Genomic DNA, 6,623 nt, shown 5'->3' on the forward strand with positions numbered 1-6,623 from the left:
CATTCGGAAATCAATCAACATAATCCATCATATAAACAAAAGAAAAGATAAAAAGCATATGATTATATCAATAGATGCAGAGAAAGCACTTGACAAGATCCAGCACCTCTTTATGATGAAAACCCTAGCCAAAATGGGTATAAAGGGGACCTTCCTCAACATAATTAAAGCCATCTACCACAAGCCTACAGCAAGCATCATCCTCATTGGGGAAAAACTGAGAGCCTTCCCTCTAAGATCAGGGACGAGACAAAGATGCCCACTCTCTCCACTGCTGTTCAATATAGTACTGGAAGTACTTGCAATAGTGATTAGGCAAGAAAAAGATATTAAGGGCATTCAGGTAGGAAAGGATGAAATCAAGCTCTCACTATTCACAGATGATATGATACTATACTTAGAGAACCCAATAACCTCCACCAAAAAACTCCTAGAAACAATAGGCTCGTATAGTAAAATTGCAGGCTATAAAATCAATACCCAAAAGTCCATGGCTTTCCTATATGCAAACAGTGAGAGAGAAGAAAGCAACATGAAAAAAACAATCCCGTTCACAATTGTGCCCCAGAAAATCAAGTACTTAGGAATCAGCTTAACTAAGGAAGTAAAGGACCTGTACAAAGAAAACTACAAAACGCTACTTCAGGAAATAAAAGAGGACATAAGGAAATGGAAAGATATCCCCTGCTCATGGGTCGGGAGAATTAACATTGTTAAAATGGCAATACTACCGAAAGCATTGTATAAATTCAATGCAATCCCTATAAGGATACCCATGACAGTCTTCAAAGAAATGGAGCAAACACTCCTGAAATTTATATGGAACAATAAGCCCCCACAAATAGCTAAAGCAATTCTTTGGAAAAAGAAAATGGGAGGAATCAACCTCCCGAACTTCAAACTGTACTACAAAGCAATAATAATTAAAACAGCATGGTACTGGAACAAAGGCAGAACTGCAGACCAATGGAACAGGGTTGAATACACTGACATCTACCCTCAATCATATGATCATCTAATCTTTGATAAAGGTGCAAGTAATGTTAAATGGAGTAAGGAAAGCCTCTTTAACAAATTGTGCTGGCATCACTGGATGGCTACTTGCAAAAAATGGGCTCAGAACTCTGCCTAACACCATGTACAAAAGTAAGATCAAAATGGATTAAAGACCTCAACATCAGACCAGAAACCATAAGGTACATTGAAGACAAAGTTGGCATAACCCTCCATGACATTGAAGCTAATGATATCTTCAAAGATGCCACGCCACTGTCTGAGCAAGTGAAAACAGAGATAGATAAATGGGACTATCTTAAACTAAGAAGCTTCTGCACCTCCAAAGAAACAGTGACCAAAATACAAAGACAGTCTACAGAATGGGAAAGGATATTCACCGAATACACATCTGACAAGGGGTTGATATCCAGGATATACAAAATACTGGTTAAACTCCACAAGAAGAAAACATCCAACCCCATCCAAAAATGGGGCAATGAAATGAACAGAAACTTTCTCAAAGAAGAAATCTGAATGGCAAAAAAGCACATGAGAAAGTGCTCTGCATCATTAATCATCAGGGAGATGCAGATCAAAACCACAATGAGATACCATCTCACACCTCAGAGACTGGCCCACATTCAAAAGAACAAAAGCAACCGATGCTGGCGTGGATGTGGCGAGAAAGGGACACTCCTTCACTGTTGGTGGGAATGTCGACTGGTTCAGCCCTTGTGGAAAACAGTATGGACGATTCTCAAAAAATTAGAAATTGAGCTCCCATCTGACCCAGCAATACCACTCCTGGGAATATATCCCAGAGAGGCAAAATTGTATAGTCGAAGTGACATCTGCACTTGTTTGTTCATTGCAGCACTCTTTACAATAGCCAGAAACTGGAAGAAACCTGAATGCCCAAGAACAGATGACTGGTTAAAGAAACTTTGGTACATCTACACAATGGAGTACTATGTAGCTGTTAGAAAAGATGAAGTCATGAAATTTACATACAAGTGGTACAACATGGAAAGTATCATGCTAAACGAAATGAGTCAGAAAGAGAGGGATAGACATAGAAAGATTGCATTCATCTGGGGGACATAAAGTAACAAAACATGAGATTAATACCCAAGAATAGCTGAGATCAGCACTAGGAGGATTACTCCATAGCTTAGTGGCCAGTCGGGCATTCTAGAGGAAAGGGCAGCTCAGATAGAGAAGGGAACACCAAATAAAGGGTGTTTGGAGGATCCTCCCAGGAGGGGAGATGCATGTCGAAAGTGGACTATGGACTCAACATGTTTGCCACTCAATGCCTCTTTTGCAGACCACAACTCCCAAAAGGAGAGAGAGAACACAGGGGATTGCCCTGCCACAGAGGCAGGGCGGGATTGGGGGGATGGAGGTGGGGGGATATTATCCATGGTGGTGGAAAATGGGCACTGGTGGAGGTATGGGTATCTGATCATTGTATAATCAAACCCAAGCACAAAAAATTGTAAATCTACAACTGTACCTCATGGTGTTTCACTAATAAAAAAAAATATAAAACTGAAAAAAAAAATAAATATATAAAAATCCATACCTGGACTGGAATGATAGCACAGCAGGTAGTATGTTTGCCTTGCATACGGCAGACCTAGGTTAGATTCCTCTGTTCCTCTCAGAGAGTCCAGTAAGTCACTGAGACTATCCCACCCACACAGCAGAGCTTGACAGGCTCCCAGTGGCATATTTGATATGCCAAAAACAGTAACAAGTCTCACAATGGAGATGTTACTGGTGCCTGCTCAAGCAAATCGATGAATAATGGAAGGACAGTCCTACAGTGCAAATCCATACATATATCCTTACATAAAGGGATAAAACAGACTTCCCTGCGGATCTTTCATTTGCATAAAATTTGAATTCACACGGTCACGGTCCTCCCGTTGTTCATCGATTTGCTGGAGCGGTCCCAGTAACGTCTCCATCATGAGACTTGTTGTTACTGTCTTTGGCATATCGAATACATCACGAGTAGCTTGCCAGGCTCAGCTATGCGGGTGAGATACTCTAGGTAGTTTGCCGGGCTCTCTGAGAGGGGCTGAGGAATCAAACTTGGGTAGGCCATGTTGCCCACTCGTAAGGCAAATGCCCTACCGCTGTGCTAAAATGAGCAAGTCATTAAATTATATGCAGAACTTAATGTGTGGATGGGACAGAAAACATGACGATCTTGAGGCTGTGTGGACTCAGATCTTAGGAGAAATTTCTTGAAAGTCAGTAAAGCTGCATTCAAGTGAGCCAAAAGTACTAGTCAACTTTAGAGTATGTAGACCTTAAAAACCAAGGTGATATATTTCATTTTACCCCAATAAAAAATTTCTGTAGAATTTTGATTTTTACAGGACTTCTCATTGATGTAAATCTGCTACTCTGGCTGTTCTAAATATATATTTAACTGTAACTCTCTTACTCTAGTCATGCACAACATGAATAGGAAAAATAAAAATTCTGAAGCCACTGGGAAAGGAAGTTGGTGGCATAAAATGGGAAAGGGATCGGTTCAGAAATGAGACCAGATTTGTGATATATTTTTATTGTAATGTAAGCAGAATATGGAGAGAGAGGTTTTTAAAAAAATACTTGGATTTTTAGCTTGAAAAACCCTATGGAATAAAAATTTAGTGACTGCGAAATGTAAAGATCTTGTGAAAGGGGATGCTACATTGAGGACCATGAATTGTAATATTCTAAAGAAGCTGATCAAATGGGAAAAACAAAGTCTTGGTATATGACTCAATATTCTATCCTGAGTTTTTGACACTATATGATTCTGTATACTGACATGTGACCCCTACCTTAAAAATAGTAATAATTGGAGGAGTACACAATTCTGCTTGTCATATGTTTCACCTCCTTTTTTCTCATTGAAAATAAGAATTATCATTGCTTTATGAATTTTTTTCACCTTAAGAATTTATTTCCATAGAAATTTTTTCTATCTGATACTTCAGTTGGTATTAAGACTAGAGCCTCTTTGATTTTTCTCTTAACATTTTTCTCACCAATTGTTCATGTAGCATTCTGAGGAAACTTTTCATATCTAATCAAATTCACATTACTTTTAAAATTTGATTATGTTAGTCTGCTATCTTTATATAGAGAATAAAAATCTAAATTCTTGCAATTGCCTATAGTAGCACGTGTTTCATACAGTTTATCTTGGGCTTACTCTGCTTCTACCCTGTCCTGATTATTGATCTATCATTTCTCAACTTGAACTGGACCTGATGAAATCATATTTCTCTTTTATCAGCTTGGCCTGAAGTCAAGTTTTGCACTTATGAGATGAAATAGGGAATGGAAAGCTGAAGGGTGAGAAAGACAGAATCCTTTCTTCTCATTCACATTTCTTAATAGTATTACACTAGCAATACTTTTCCTCGAAGTTCTATTTAGTTTCAATTTCCAGGTTTCTCAATATCCCCAGAGTCAACTTTATTATGGCTCTCATAGGTTCCAGTGCTAGTTATATAGTGCCCAGTTCCCACAATTCTATCAGTAGAAATTGCTTCTGATGGTAATAATCGCTGTATAAATAAGTTACTTTTTTTTCTAAACTGATGTGTTTTTCTACATCTTAGCTAATAAATTTCAAGATTGATTATAATTATTAAAATAATTGTACTGCTTTCAGTTTTTCCTTACTGTAACAAAACTAGTAGGAGAGATAAACCCCAATTGTGTTTTTCTCTCAAATCTAGCTTTTTACTTCATTGAGTATTACGTATTTTCAAATCTTCATATGCTGGTTTCTCACAATATTCAGGATTCCACTACAAAATAACTGTAAAGGGACTATCCTGATGATTTAATAAAAAGGATCTCTCAGTGCCCCTTATCAATGTTGATATATATTATATTCCCTTTATTATAATTTTGAATCAAGAGAATTATTGTTTCCAGTAATTTTTAATGCTACCTCTATGAAATATAAGCTGAATTAGAGCAGCCAGTTTTATAACCTACTACATTATCACTCCCTAATTTTGTGCCTAACATCTAGTAGGAAATGAATACTTGTTAAATAGATGAACAAGTATATAAATTCTAGATAATATATTATGACTGAATATATTATTTCATAGAATATTAGTTGAGGGTTTCTTTCTAAATGTCTTTATTATTTATTTATTTATTTTTGCTTTTAGGGTCATACTTGGTAATGCTCAGGGGTTACTCCTGGCTTTGCACTCAGGAATTACACCTGGCAGTACTGGGGGATCATATGGGATGCAGGGTTTCAAACCTGGGTCAGCCATGTGCAAGGCAAATGCCTTACCCACTGTACTATCGCTCCGGCCCCTGAATGCCTTTAGGTCTTAAAATTTATTTCTCACAGACTATATAATGAAGAAAAATAAACCTACCAAAAAAGAATATATGAATGTTTACTAATTGCTACCAAAGATATGGAGAAAAGAAATCACTTATTCTACTGGTGAAAATAAGGAGTGAAGATTTCTCAAAAGATTAAGAGTAGAACTATCATACTTACCTAGCAGGGGAGATACTATGATCACCTAAGTGGTTTTCCCAGGGTGAGGCTTATCCATTGCACTCCGGAGTGCTGACCTCTGTGATTTCCCCAAATGTGGGAAACTTGACTGCATAATTTGGAGTATTGGGTACTATGTTCACTGTCTCTTCTGAAGAAAATAAAAACAAAAATATTATATTATTCAATAATTCTAGTCCTAGGGATATAGGTGGTAGATAGATAGATAGATAGATAGATAGATAGATAGATAGATAGATAGAACACAAAACTGCAACACCAAAACATACATGCCCCCTATATTTATTTTAACATAATTTTACCATAATTTAAATGCTAGACACAGGAACATCCCAAGCATACAAGAGCAGATAGTGGGTAAAGAAGAAAAGCTGTATATGCACAATGGAATTCTACTCAGCTATAAGGAAAGATAGCATGCTACCATTTGTGACAATATGGATGGAATTGGAGGTGTTTATTCGAGAGCAAATAAGTCAGAAGGAAAAAATTACTGATAAAGACAAATGCCAGATATTTTCACTTAAAGGAAGAATATACAGTATCAAAGCAAGAATACAGACAAAACTGAACAAAAACATGATCCTAGATTGACATTATTGAACTGAGGTTACCAAAGAGAAAATTGAGAGGGGATTGATAACGTAGAAGACTGCAATAGACAAAGACAAAGAGATATCAGTAGTTTGGTTTTGGGTCTGGTATATAATGTATGGGCATTTGAACATGGTGAAATTGTGCCATTAAAAATTAAAATTTTGAACCAATATTATCCCAATAAATAATTTCATAAAAATACATGGTACTAGAATTTCTTGTAAATCATATTAAAAATAACCTACCTAATTTGTTATTAAGCAAAGCATTTTATTTTCTTTTTTTCAGTTTAGAGTATGCTCTAACATTCTCTGCAGAGGATAATGCCCCATTTTATAGATAAAAGTGATAGGGCTCAGAGAACACAAATAATTTTTCAATTCTTAAGCACCACATCCCAAATGTTGTTTCTCCAAAACAAAATTAATATCAAGATAAACATTTGATATTTGTAGTCAAATGTAAC

The 6,623-nt window shown here is 36.6% G+C and overlaps 1 non-coding gene across 1 annotated transcript; it reads left to right on the forward strand.

Moving 5' to 3' along the window:
• Window positions 1–5,531: 5,531 nt before the first annotated feature.
• On the forward strand, window positions 5,532–5,691 carry LOC130036360 (U1 spliceosomal RNA). Its single transcript, XR_008794394.1, has one exon. It is a non-coding gene; the product is annotated as a U1 spliceosomal RNA (small nuclear RNA).
• Window positions 5,692–6,623: the final 932 nt, after the last annotated feature.

This window comes from Sorex fumeus, unplaced genomic scaffold (assembly GCF_029834395.1).
Source record: "Sorex fumeus unplaced genomic scaffold, SorFum_2.1 ptg000063l, whole genome shotgun sequence".
Lineage (NCBI taxonomy): Eukaryota > Metazoa > Chordata > Mammalia > Eulipotyphla > Soricidae > Sorex > Sorex fumeus.